This window comes from Falco cherrug, chromosome 14 (genome assembly GCF_023634085.1).
Source record: "Falco cherrug isolate bFalChe1 chromosome 14, bFalChe1.pri, whole genome shotgun sequence".
Lineage (NCBI taxonomy): Eukaryota > Metazoa > Chordata > Aves > Falconiformes > Falconidae > Falco > Falco cherrug.
In genome coordinates, this window is record NC_073710.1 from 23,711,100 (window position 1) to 23,725,402 (window position 14,303).

At 46.9% G+C, this 14,303-nt stretch overlaps 1 long non-coding RNA gene across 1 annotated transcript; it reads right to left on the reverse strand.

Annotated features, from left to right (window-relative positions):
- Positions 1–730: 730 nt before the first annotated feature.
- LOC114016374 (uncharacterized) lies at positions 731–5,340 on the reverse strand. The gene is made up of 3 exons (XR_008735095.1): positions 4,529–5,340; positions 1,189–1,286; positions 731–811 (listed from the first exon to the last, which is right to left on the reverse strand). It is a non-coding gene; the product is annotated as an uncharacterized LOC114016374 (long non-coding RNA).
- Positions 5,341–14,303: the final 8,963 nt, after the last annotated feature.

The following is a 14,303-nucleotide window of genomic DNA, read 5'->3' on the forward strand; positions in this document are numbered from 1 at the left end:
ATGCTCGGCAGCTTTTTGCTGGGGGTTTCCAGGAAACAAAGCAACCACTAGCAAGTGGCCGAAAGCTCTTCTGACTCCACATGCCGCCCATGGACTTGCTTCTCCAAACAACTGATTTTTACTAGACCCTTTGGACACTGTATATTATCCTTCAATCTAGCCACAACACCACCTCTGACAACTCCTTTGGAATGATTTACTATCCCATGGATCTCGGCCTTCCGAGATAAGCTATTTAATTGTGACTGCCCATCGCTCAGATGGATCCTCATGTCCTGGATGAAAAAAGCAGCTCACAATGAAAGTGAGAGGACAAAGATGCACTGTGCGAAAAATAAATACTACAATATCGACAGCATGACTGGCTGTTGGCTATTTATAGCCTTACACTAACGTGTTACCCTGGCCATAACCTGCCCATCTTGGATAAGCTTATTTTTTAAAAGAAGTCATGAATAAAAGAGAAAGGTTGATATTTGCAAGACAGGAAACTGGATGATCAAGCTTGGGTAGGTCAACCCTTTTTCAACACGCATAAGCATAACTTGCTTCGCTTGTCCTCTGTGAGGGGGGAAAAAGTATATGCGTTATGCTGTAATAGAAAAGGAAGCTCTTGCATTTTTACTTCAGATCTTCTGATATCTGATAAGCCAGGCCCTCCAAATAAGGCGCAGTTTCCACTAAAATTACATAAAGCATTTACAAGAAGTACTGGAGTTATCTTTAATAAGAGATCTCCGAGGTGGGGCCCATTCCACAAAGTCACCTTAGTTTTCCTCGTTCATCAAATCAAACTCAGGACTGCAGGAAGCTGTCCGGGACAAAGAAGTGGAGCTGCTTCTCAGTATTTTCATAATATTAAAGAATCTCTTTTTGTCCAGGCAAGAACATTCTTCAAATACAAATGCAGGCTCATTAACTAAAAGCGATTCTGGTGAAGTCAAGCAAAAACACTCCACTGATGAGGACACCCACTATGCTGCTACCCTGAAACCTAACCTGAATTACAAAACTACCCGTTTAACATTCAGTGGTTCTTTGAAATAGGTATTTGTAAACCACATCACTTTCACTTCATCAAGCAGATCAGTTTTCAAATTTATATCCTTAATTTCACAAGTGTATAAACCTGCAGTTCATTCATACAGTCTCCTTCTCTTTCACCTCCTTTCAGTAGGCTACGCTCACCTGGAGAAAGCTGTCGTGGGTGCACGCTGAAGCAGTAGGACCAGCACAGCCAGCCAGAGGATCTGTGTGGGCTGCTGCTGAACAGCTCTGCGGTGTGGCTGCAAGAATTCAAACACAGCTATCAGACTGCCGGAACTTGTGTCTGGTGTGCAGTTCTATTGCTTACTTTGATTAAACATTTCAATAATCACACAGTAAACGACATTCCAGAAATTTATTGTTACCTCCCAAGTCATTTTAAGACCAATTTCTTAACCTTAAAAATATTTAAGATATGTATAGATGTATTAAAAATATATATTGTAAAATTGGTAACACACACACATACATGCAGAAACCTCATAATCAGAGTCTTTTGTGTCTTAGTATCACCTCTCTGATTTGGCTGCTTGAGTTTCTTGTCACAATACACCACAGAAAGCGTATTCACATAGCTGAGCCTAGGTGTTCATACACACTTGTGACCATGTGAATTTTAAGACTTACAAAGAAAATGAATTATCTTAACCAAGAGTGTATCATTCCGAAGAGTATCATGACTACTCCTAAACTACCACTCACCAGAAAGGTCTTCATAGGTAAATGAACCCTACAGCCACAGATGCATTCAAAAGGCGCGACTGGACTTGCACTGTCAGGTGGCACCAATAACTAATATTTCTCACATGGTCTCCATGACTGATTTTTCATTATTAGACACTCTCGGATAATAAAGCTTCAACGCATTTCTTTGACGCGATTCTACTACTGTCAAAGGTTTTGCAGATAGTTGAAAGTAAACAGAACTAAATCCTTAAACTAATTATGGTCTAAGGCTAGTGGGGAAAAAAAGACTTAGATGAGCGTATTTTATGTTACTGACTTTTCAATAAGAATCATAATGAAAAACCAGGGAAATCTTTTTGTCACGGAAGTTAACAAACAAGTTTGAATACACACAAAAAGAAATCTTTTGACAAAGTTCTACTTTGATTTCATTTAATGGGACTTCAAAAGTGAAATGAAGAGAGTCAAGAATAAGATTGAACATACATTCTTTAGTTCTCTCACTTACTAAATACATATCTTAAGGTTAACTATCACTCTCCAAACAAACTAATCTTGCTGCTGTGCTTTCATGATGAAGGAAACCAGGCTTTTTCATGTGGACATTTGAAGAAACACGCTTTCAGCATTCTGTATGTTATAATATATAGAAGAAAGGATAGCGGAGAGATTAAGAGATACACAGGCACAGAAGTAAAACCGCTGAGACAGTCCTAGAGTGACAGTGAAAATTAAAAGATTTATCATACTCCAGTGAAATGTCACTTACACTCTCAGAAACGCTAATTAATTCACTGGAGGTTTCAAACGCCTCAGATTCCCTAAGTTTCTGTATTTTAGTTTTGATTACACCTTGCAAAATTTGGTATGTTTTCACTGCGTTCTCACACCCACCTCCCACCCCAGAAGGTTCTACCTGAGCAACATAGCCAAGTTATCCTTTAAACTTAAAGCAACGAGCGTCATCCAGTGAGAGAGATCTCCATATTCATGTCTAAATCTACGCTGGTCTCCCTCAGCTCCCCTACAGGCAGTACTTCAAAACAGGCACTTCCAGGACACCAGGAATCTTACCCCAAGACAAACTCTAAACCGAGCTACGTGAAATCGCACCCGAGACGCCCCTTTCCTTCCCTTGACTACGGGAGAGGGCTGGGGCCTTAGCTGAGACAGAGACAACTACAATTCATCATGATGAGTTTCAGCCTATGCTCTGTAACCAATAGAAACGCAAAGCGGGGACCACCTCCCACCTCCCACCTTAATTAAGCAAGTATTCTGGATGAGGCTTGGAGCTACCTGGTCTAATAGAAGGTGTCCCTGCCCATGGCAGGGGGGTGGGAACTTGCTGATCTTTAAGGTCCCTTCCAACCCAAACCATTCTATGACTCTCAGGACACCTGCTCCTGGGAGAAGACTTGATAGTTAGCAGCTGGTAAGGCAGGCTCCACACTCTGGCCACCACAGAAATCTTTGCATAAGGAGCACAAGGCAAGGAGCACGTGGCAGAAGTTGCCTGTCTCTTAAACATTTAAGTGTGTCTACAAGAAATGCCCAGCTCCTCAGAACCCTTCCTTGACAAAAATGACGTTACAGAAACTGTTGATTATTGTCCGAAATGTTCTCAGCAGAGGTCTCAGAAGACATGCACAAAAGATGTAATGATTTCACTGTGTAGGATTTCTAAACAGGGATAGATAGCTGTCTTTGTGAAGGTGCGGCTGCCAAAGGAGGAGCAGGCAGAAGGAAAGAATAACAACTGAGCTTTAGTTTGTTCAAGGAAAGAGTCACTGTTCTGAATTTCAGAAGTTTTAGGGAAACTAAAAAAAACCACCACAAACCCACAACAAATACACCACCACTCCCCAGAAAATACCCTATCATGTGATTTTTCCCATTCAAGGTAAGGGCAAGGAAAAGAACAGTAATTTGCTTCAACTCCTCTTCTGAAGAATAAAAACACTTCAGTGAGACTGATTTACTTTGCAATTGAGTGATTAAGTGAGACTGACAATTGTGGCAGAAATAATTTAGAAAAAAGAAAGGAGCCAAGACTTTTGTACTTTCTAGTTTTCAGTGCATAAAAAAATACAACATAAAGAAGCTAAGCAAGAAAAAAAATGTAGATACAAAAATAGTATGAGCAGAATGAAATATTCTACACCAGGAGTCCTCAAACTACGGCCCACGGGCCGGATATGGCCCCCCAGGGTCCTCAATCCAGCCCCCCCTATTTACAGAACACCCACACCACCCCCACCCGCGCCGGGGGTTGGAGGGGGAAACCAAGCAGACGCAGATGACTTCCTGCCATCTAATCCGCGCGCCGGCCCCCTGTTTATAAAGTTTGAGGACCCCTGTTCTGCACAATACTTTTGACTGATCTTTGAGTTTAAAACCTTAACCTGGAAAAACATGAGACCAAGGCCTAGGATACTACTTCTTAACAAGGTCTCAGTGCTTTAATATCATTGTCCAAGTTTTGCTTAATTAAAAAAACAAAAATGAAAGTTAGCCTCACACCGACTAGTATTGGACAAATATTCTTCTCCTCGCCCTTTCACCTCAACAGAAAGGCTATCCAGAAAATCACCAGGGGACACACAAAATCTGGAGGAAGGGCACGAATACCAAACAGAAACTCCTTTTGCTTTAGGTCCATCTTCCTTTTAGACTTGACACTTTCTAATTCTCACTTGAGATATACACATGGCGGAGTATTGTAGAAAAATATTGGAAAGTCTCACTTTAAAATCTATTTTTGAAAAGCAAATGCAGAAATTTTTTTTCATACCTGTTGGATAGCAGGCTTGTGAGTACGGCACTGAAGATGCAGAGCTGCTGCAATTTGCAATGGATGCGGCAACGCTTTGAGTCCCTTGCTGAAGTGGCGGAAGAGAAGCCACAGGCTGGAGGGTGTACGTGGCTCCTGTTGGAAGTGTCTGGAGTACAGGAAAGGCAGCCCCTTTATCTGGAAAAGCTGGGGAAGCCCCTTGCCCTGGCAGCAACCCAAGTGGTCCCTGCTGGATCCAAGTGGAAGGGACTGGAGTCGGATCTAATCTTTGTGCTGGTAAAGTGCTGGGGGCTTGGCACGAGGTTGCCATGTAGGAGTAAGGAGGGAAAACACCTTGACCGTAAAGTTGATGAAACTGTCCTACAGTCAGCAGTCCTGCAGTGGGTACAAAATAAAGCGAAACAAGTGTTAAGGAAAGGAGTTTTCACAGGCAAAGAAAGGCAATATGAGGAGCCAAGGCTCTACAACATGATTTGGGAAGACTACCTTTGCTCCAGCGTACTTAATCCAGAAAGGAGACTGTACTCTTAGACCCGAGCATGCACTAACTGCTGTGTGGCACACGAGTGAAGCGCCAACCCAGAGGTGTCTGCGTAGCATTCAATCTCCTTAAACTGGCAGTAACGAGTTACCCATATTTAGAAATGTGCTATAAATCAAAATGTGTAGTAACTTACTAAACCAAACAAAAGCAATTTTGAAAGTACGGTGTGTTAAATCAGACAATACATTCTAAAAAAGGGACATCATAAAGCAAGATTTGACCAAACTCCACTACTGACAGCTCACAAACGGCTAAGGGAAGGGCAACGTCAAAATCCTCCAATGGACTTTGCAAGTACTTTACGACAAGTCATTTATTTGGTCAAGAAAAAAATTTCAAAGCCAATTTTTTCTCAGCTCAACTAGTTCAGTGCAGACTAAAATATCCCAGTCTTTGCCATTTTGTTATTTCTTAGACAGTCCTTTTATTCTTCTCTATTATTTTATAGTTTCCTCTCTCAGACAGTTACTGTTTCATGAAATGGTATTTGCTTTTATACCATGACAGCTCAATTTCTGTTTTGGTGACTTTGTGGAAACACTGACAGTAACACCGCAAACGCCTGTGCTCATTGATTTCTGCAAGAACTACTGCATTTGTGACTCCCCTGCAGGATTGCATTTAGCCATGAGAATTACAAGTTTCAGGATGGTTCACGTCAATAGGGTTTATCTAGAAGCCAGGCTTTCTCAGACCTGTAGTTTCCAATTCTCACCCAAAAGGACTTTTTTTAAAAATAGCCTCACATTTACCTCTTGCACTCCTCTGATGAAATCAGTAACATACAGTCATTATTCTGCAAGTTCACATTTAACCATTAAGAATCACTAAATAAATACCAGCTGACCCTGAAGATTTGCTAAGACTTAATGTATAGGACCGTTTATTTCCTGTTCAGTACTTTCACCATTTATAAACAGAGAAGGAACAGGGGTATGAAAATTCTTTTGTTTATATTTTACCTTTGGATAGGGACATGAAGATTATCTAGTTCTAACACGTAAACAAGACACCACGGGATGCCAAGTTACCAACCTCCAGTTGCTGTCCAGGAATTGTTCCTGAATGTTTAACAGAGCGTTACACCCTGCAAGACACTGGGAACAGACGTGCCCCTAAACAGTCAGTACAGAGCGCACAGTGCATTGTCAGCCTGTCAGAACTTGACTGCATAGAAACCCCAATGTTTTCCTTGTTCTGTCTTTCTAGAAAATGAGACTCCTAGAGCAAAAACTCTGAAACTGCAGCCATAAAAACAGAGGACAAAAAATGAAAGTCATCTCTTTCTCATAATTTCCTTTACCAATGGTCTGCATTACATCAGACAAACCACGTCACTGAAGTCTGCAATGACTCATCTTAGCCTTAACAAGGTTAACATCAAATCATTAGTTTAAATGTTTCCTAGCCTCCCTACTGAAATAAGTTCCATCCCTTCTCAGATGCTTCATTTTGTCTTCTTGGTATTGCACGTGCAGTTCCACACACATCACGGAAAACACCACTTGAATTAGATGACAGTTCCTACCCTGACACAGTAACCAAGAGTATGGGGATACCCTACTCTGCTCTAAAGGCCAGCCGGTGCTGCAGACAGCAGTACCGTCAACTGCTTCTCCCCTTCTCCTGGTCGCACAGTCCTGCCGCTCCTCCTACACCGCGCCTTACAGCTCTGCACCCATGGGGTGCATCACTCGGGTCCAAGAGCCAGCCAGGCTATTAAAGTCTTCTCCGATCACTGCGCTGAACCAACACGTTGCTGTATCAGCTGCAAGGAAGATGACAGTTAACACGCCACCAAGGGAATGGGAAGCCGGAGTGCTCTTCTGGCAGCAGCCCAAGAGCACTGCAAAGCAAGATATTCACATCTTCCTTACACAGCACCAACTACAAAGCTTTAGGGCCGATACAAAATTTGTGGAATAATCCTGAGGGCTCACACTTGTCTTGGGAAAACTCAGATCCTCTCAAAGAGGGTTAGAAAGAAAGAAAACACGTTCTAGGGCTTTTCAGCAGTATTATTTTCTAATTAGCTCTCACCTACTCATTCAATCAGTTTTAAAAACTACGTAGCTTGTGAATTCTTTTTCAGGAGACAACTGACAAAAATCTTACTACCAGGTCTTGTCTCCTTTGCACAAAACTAACAGGATGCTCTAGTTATCACTTCACACGACTCACTGCTTCACACACATGTAATGACAGCATATTAAGCATCCCTACTGATGGGCATCCTTACTGACGGGCAAGAAGCAGTAACGTTCATCTGGTAGAGCTGTGCCAGCTCCACAGAGATCGAGCAAGGGTGTTCTTAGTGTAGCACGCAATGGAGACTGTACTGTAGTCTACAGGCAGCCTGAAATACATGTGAACCATGCTACTCATGCTTACTGGCAGCAGATCTACCTGCATAAACAACAACAGCTTCCCTATACCAGCTGAACTGAGATGCCACCGGCAAGGACAGGTAACCCTTCTCCCTCAGGAGAGCGTTGATTTTCAAATCCCATGCCACCCAGCGCTTCTCAAAAACCCACCAAGGCCCCACATGGCCCACTCTGACTCACCAGGCCTGCTGAGCATCGAGGGCGGAGGCAGCGGCTGCCCATTCAGTGGCGTGCCAGGCAAGCGCTGGAAGCGGTTGGGTGGGCGGCTGGTCACATCCAGGCCCGCTGCCATCTTCGCCTTGTTGCCCTTCGTCAGGCGCTTCAGGTGGACGAGGAGGTCGGGGCGGTCGCGGCGAAAGTGGGGGCTGCGGAAGCGATGCAGGGGCCCGGTGCAGTTGCCACCGTTGCCTTGTCCACCCTCTGGGCCCGGCCCAGGCCCGGGCCCCACCACACTGCTCCCCGGCAACATCCCCACCTTGCGGAAGCCATAGAGACTGAGCTGCCGGATGAAGCTGCTGAAGTTCTTGGTCTTGAAGAAACCGGCGGCTGCCGCTGCCCCACGGCCACCCGGCTGCGCGGCGACGGCCGGCCCGGCGCCCAGCAGCTCGCACTCACAGCGCGGCTGGTTGATGACCAGCCCCCGGCCGGAGGCGCCCCAGCGAACGGAGCGGCAGCGCGGGCTGTTGACCAGCCGCCACAGCCTGGCGGGGAAGGTGTCGGCACCGACGGGGACGGGCTGCCGCGACGCGTCCGTGTCGGTAGGTGGCACCAACCGCCGCGCGCTCAACCGCCGCCCCGCTCCTCCGCTTCCCCCGCCACGCGCCGAACGGCACGTGCCCCGCCTGCGAGGCGCCGCCCGCCGCGCGCGGCCCCCGGCCCTCAGCCCCGCCGCGGCGCTGGTCCGCGCAGCGCCCCGGTCCCTCGGCACGGCACGGCCGCAGCCCGGCCCCCCCTCAGCCCCGCCATCCCCTCAGCTCCCCCTCAGCCCCGCCATCCCCCTAGCTCCCCCTCAGCCCCGCCATCCCCCTCAGCTCCCCCTCAGCCCCGCCATCCCCCTCAGCTCCCCCTCAGCCCCGCCATCCCCTCAGCTCCCCCTCAGCCCCGCCATCCCCCTCAGCCCCCCCTCAGCCCCGCCCCCCCAGCTCCGCCTCAGCCCCGCCATCCCCCTCAGCCCCCCCTCAGCCCCGCCCCCCCCAGCTCCCCCTCAGCCCCGCCATCCCCCTCAGCTCCCCCTCAGCCCCGCCATCCCCCTCAGCTCCCCCTCAGCCCCGCCATCCCCCTCAGCCCCCCCTCAGCCCCGTCCCCCCCAGCTCCCCCTCAGCCCCGCCATCCCCCTCAGCTCCCCCTCAGCCCCGCCCCCCCCAGCTCCCCCTCAGCCCCGCCATCCCCCTCAGCTCCCCCTCAGCCCCGCCCCCCCCCAGCTCCCCCTCAGCCCCGCCATCCCCCTCAAGCTCCCCCTCAGCCCCGCCATCCCCCTCAGCTCCCCCCGTCCATTCAGCTCCCCATGTCCCCTCAGCCGGGCCATGTCCCTCAGCCCCGCCATCCCCCTCCGCCCCGCCGGTCCCCTCGGCCACCCCCTCCGCCCCGCCGGTCCCCTCACCCCGCCGGCCCCTCAGCTCCGCTGCCACCAGCATCTGCCGTAGCTTCCGTGAGCGACCGGGCGGCTGAGGCCCGGGGCCGAAAGCTGCCGCTCGGGGCGGCCCCGCTGCCAGCCCACAGCCGTCCCGGGGGCAGCCTGGACGTCCTTGAACCACGGCGCGGGCGGGCGCCGGGCCGTGGAAAGCGGCTGCAGGCGGGGCAGAGCGGGGAACACGCGCTCCGCGACCCCGCACCCCGCCATGGCTGCCCGCCGCCCCGGGACCGCGCGCGGGAAAGGGGGCGGGGCCGCAGGACCACGTGACACAACATCGAATCCCAGGGAGGGGAGGGGCGGGGCGGGGGCGGGTTCTGCTGAGCAGCCGGACCTGCCCGGGCGCCGCGGCTGCCGCGGGGTGCGGGCGGCGGGGACGGAGAGGGGCGCGGGCGGCGGGGGCTCGGGAGCTGCTCCATGTGCCGGGGGCACCCCGGGCTGGTGCGTACCCCTCCGGGAGGAATGCAGCCGGCAGAGCAAAAGTGTCGGCTTAAAAACCACTGGCAGTTCACAAAAGGAAAAGCGAATTTATAAGGAGTGCAGAGGAACACGGAACAAATCGGGAATTGTGTCACATTTGCCCCAAAACCCCCCAGACCTGTGCAGTTCTGATCCCCACGCCAGAACAGATCAAGTGGAGTTAAAATGGGGCAGAGAAAATCAGCAGCGAGGGTAAGAACTAGCTTCAGCGGAAGGAAATACTGAAGAAGGAATCTTCAGAGGGGCAGTTATATAAAAATATAGGTAGTAAAGTTGTAGTTAGTGTAAAGGAGGCAAGCACGACTCATGGAGGATTTCAAACAGGAGAAATCAAATCAGGTACTTAATCACAGGGAAACCGGGGAACTAATTGCCACAGGATGTTTTGGGTACCACAATGTTACTTGGCTAAGGGAGGGTGTGGGGGGGTGCGTGTGTGTGAAGAAAAGAGAGAGGAAAAAAGAACAAGATTAGCTACATTCACAAAGGCCAGAACTCTTAAGCGGCACCTTTGTCACTGCGAGTGCTTGCACTGTGCGCTGGCACAGCTCTGAGGCGGTGCCTGAGCTGCACTGGTGCAGATCTGCCCTCTTCTCAGCCTTGTGCTGTCAGCTGTGACTGCAGGCAGACTGCAGGAACCAGCAGAACCATCCTTACCGCTGCAGAACAGGAATCTGCTATGAACCAACAGGCAAAGAAGAGCAGGGAGCCAGGGAAGGAAGAGTGCGGTGATCTCTCTCTCTGCTTGCATCTTGCCCACAGGTCACCAGCAGTGGCAGAAGAAAACGACATTCCTCTGTCTTGGCTGCCCTCAAAGCAAGACAGTAGTGAGAAGACTGAGCACCTGTGTGTTTTGTGACCTCAAAATACATTATCTTGGAGTTGTCGTAAGATTTCTTAGCAAGAAGGTACAAAACCAAACCTCTTCTTTAACTAAAGTCGTCCTTATTGCTTTGGTTTACAGCACAGCCCCTAACCACCAAGGCAAGTAAAAGCGCAGTAAGTTCCAGAAAGGGAACAAAATTGAATAAACTGATGGGAAACTGTTCCTATTTTTAAACTGAAAGCAAAATCCCTCTGCTCTTCTGCATAGCTGAAGTGAGGAAAATGATGTTTGGGTGGGGTTGCTTAACAGAGTTTCACACTTCAAATTAAACCAGAAGCAGAAATTTTGTCAATGTTGTCATCAAAGCTGAAATCCAGCACCACAGAAGGATGCTGCTTTACCCAAGGAATTAATGGCCTACGATTCTAGTAAGCTCATGCTGTCATCTTCCCAAGACGCTTTGCAATTTTTTTCCCCTCGGTAATAACTTATTAAGAATTATGTTGCTCAGTGTAAACAGCTAAAACTTAAGTAAAGCAAATCTGAAAAATCCAGAAAAATGTCCATTTCACAATAAATTCTTCTTGGCATTCCTGAGGTTGTCTTTTGCATTACTTCAGTGAAATGAATTTGGGTTTCTCTCTCCTTGTGCAGCAAGAGTGCCAGAAGACCATGACTACCTGATGGTGGGACAGGTGAGGTTTTTAGTGTATCATCCGTAACTCAGGGCAGAGCCAGCAATACGTAGTCCATAACTGAAATGCAGAGCATGATTCCCTAAAACTAACACAAAGAAACAGCGGTCCCTTTCGTACCACTGGCCATTCTTGACTTCAGCCACAAGAGTGGATTCATTTGCCACTTCTTGGTCAGTGGGTTAAATTTGGTCCTGAGGACTTTAAATTGTTACTTAAATCGTCAAAGATTGTTATTAGCCAAAGGTGATGGGAGCTGCAAGAACAAATAGCTTATTACTAATTTGTATCATTGACATATGAACTCAGTGCTTTCCTTCTTTTTCACCCATGTGAACTCAAATTGCTGTTAGCCCGCACGCCCCTATTTGCCATGTACCATGGCAGTTACTCTCTGGTGTCTGCCTCTCTCACAGCTGTGCCTTTCTCTGCAGCTAGCTTTCTTTCTCCTTCCCTGCTGCGGGACACCAGAGATCTGTCCATTGTACAGACGAGAAGGTGGGCCTTTGCCAGAAATTCATAATCCTCTTCTGCCAGTACTTAACCTCCATTCCAACCTTTTGTAATAACCTCCTAGTTTTCTACATTTCTCTTGCTTATACATATATATAGTACAAAAAAACCCTACCAACTTAACGATGTAAATTATACATTTTGCAAACTGATTCGGCAGAGCTGAACAAAAATGTTATTGTTAGCTTGTCTGCTGTATGTCAGGGCAAGGACTCTATGTCAGTGGGAAGAAAAATCCTTTGTGACCAAAATGTAAACCAAAGACCTATCTTCCACAAAGTTCAGAACTCTGTGGCTATCCAACTGCACAGCAGTTCTGTCATCAGAGCAGCTTACCTAAACTCACCACCTGTTAAAGGGGGATGATGAACTTCTTGCTTCCTTTAATTGCACCCTCTATAAAACCGGTTTCATTTCACTCCCTGCTGTTCCTGGTGTGGGGTCAGCAGGATGCAGACAGCACCCTTCTGTGCTGTGAATTGGGGTCTGATGGGTGAGCAGTCTGCGGGTGTGGGGGTGGGGACAGGAAGGGTACTGAGGTGACACCCCCCAAGCCCAGGGCACACTCGCTCCAAGGACAGGCAGCCCCCCTAATTCAGCATTTGAGAACCAGAAGATGCTGGTGAGGGCTCCCAGCATAGGGCTCTACTCCATTGTCTGTGGAGGAAAGAGGGTTGATGACTTTGATGTTTATCAAGACGAGTGCTCTATAAATTCATGCTCCCAAAAATTCATGCACTACTACCATGATTTTGGGGTGCAGAGCGCAGGAATTTAGTTGGTGGTCCTAATCCACCAAGCTAATGCAGCTTCATAAAGAGACTATCTGTCAGCTGAGCTACGGTAGCAACGGGTGTGCTCTGGTCAGCCTGAGTTGCAAAGCAGTTTGGCTAGATAAGCATCTTCTGATACAAAAAGTTTTAAGGGTAGGACAAGCCTTACATGGCTGTCTCTTGTAATTATCCATTCACACAGATCATCTTTTTTGAAATAATTTGGAAAAATTTTGAAGTGTTCCCAAGATGTAGGACAAGTGGCTGGATCGTAAGAGCATAGATATTTCAGATCCAGGTGGGTAAGTATCTGAACTACCTCAGGCAAGATAAACCCAAAGTTTTGTTCCTCACAAATCAATCACAGAAATGAAAAATTACCGTTATTGTAATATGACTATATGTAAAATGGCAAACAAAATATGACAATAGGGAAGTCAGTGGCTTTGTTACATGCTCATATAATCTGGTCCTTAAAAGCTATCTCCTGGCTACATCATTGTTGCAGTGAAATTCATTGCTCTCTTTACACATCTTTGAAACTCTCATGTATCAATGGCTATGAGATCAGAGTATGATCATCTTCAAGGAAGAGTTGGTAGCTCACTCTTCGCCAAGGTTGTAGAATGACCAAATCAGGACTTCTACATACATATTGTCAGGAATTTTGTCTGATTTTGTATTTCGGGGGCTGGGGGGTCGTGGTTGGTTTGGTGGTTGGTTTTTTTAAAGAGGTCATCCCTAGAGGATTCTTAGCTCTTCCTAAAGTTAATTTCCTCTGAAATCAATCCAAGTTAAGGCGTTCACCATCACGCAGAATGTGTTCTTAATTTCCTGTATTCAGTTAATGCTGTGATCATGCTCAGGAAGGTCCTCCACTGAAGTCAGGGCAGGTACAACAAAACGAGAATTCTGGATTTGGCTTCATTGTCCAAATTCACAGTGTCTGGGAGATGAATAAGCCAGGCTGATACTTACAATCATGCATAGCCATTCTCAGACAGTTTAGCATGATACGTTATTCCAAAAATCTTTTAAACATGCCAGCATTTGGACATTCATAAGGTTTTTAACGAAGAACTCTCCCAATGCATTTAAAACCATTTTAAGCCTTGTATCACTAACAAGACCGGAAGAATTAAGTTGCTGTGACTTTGCATTAGTGGCCATGACAGCATACATTCAGTTCTGACATTTACTGTTATTCCCATGACACCCATAAATATTGCAGACAGCTAGCTGGCTGATCACACATTGCTTGGCTTAGCTGCTTCTATAATTTAGGGGGGATTAAGTTAGCATTTGAAAAATAGAAATTTTTTTACATTTCATATTTATTACTTTGCAATTTTCAAAAGGAAAATCACCCCACACACACCATGTTCTGATCCATCCAGTGAAAAGTTCCTCAAGGACCAATAATTCCTATTGTTGTTAGTCAGTTCTCTAATATTACAGATTAATGTGGAATATCTTTTTCTGACTCCTGTTTGTGGCCTTGCCCATGTGATTTCCTTCACAATATTTTGGGATGTGTCATTTAATCATTCAAGGTCATCACAGATATTTTGCCTCCTGCAGCGGTGAATCCCACAGTTTACTTACACATGTTAAATATATTTCCCAATAACTGTAAAACACGCTGCATCTTTCCTTTTCTTTCTCTCCATTGACACTGCTAAATATTACAGTAAAAGGACCTCTAAAGCTTATTTTTCCTGCTACCATTTCAGCTAGTCCCTTTGTCTTAAAATCTTTGCTTTAGCAAATAATTTCAAATACAACAGTAGCATTGAAGAATATAAAGATGTCATATGTTTGATTTTCCTCTGCTCATTTAAAAAATACGTTATCTGTATTGTTAACTTCTGGTGGAGGCTGGGCAGAAATCGATATTGCTATTTATGTTTGCTCCTATGGAGAGGTT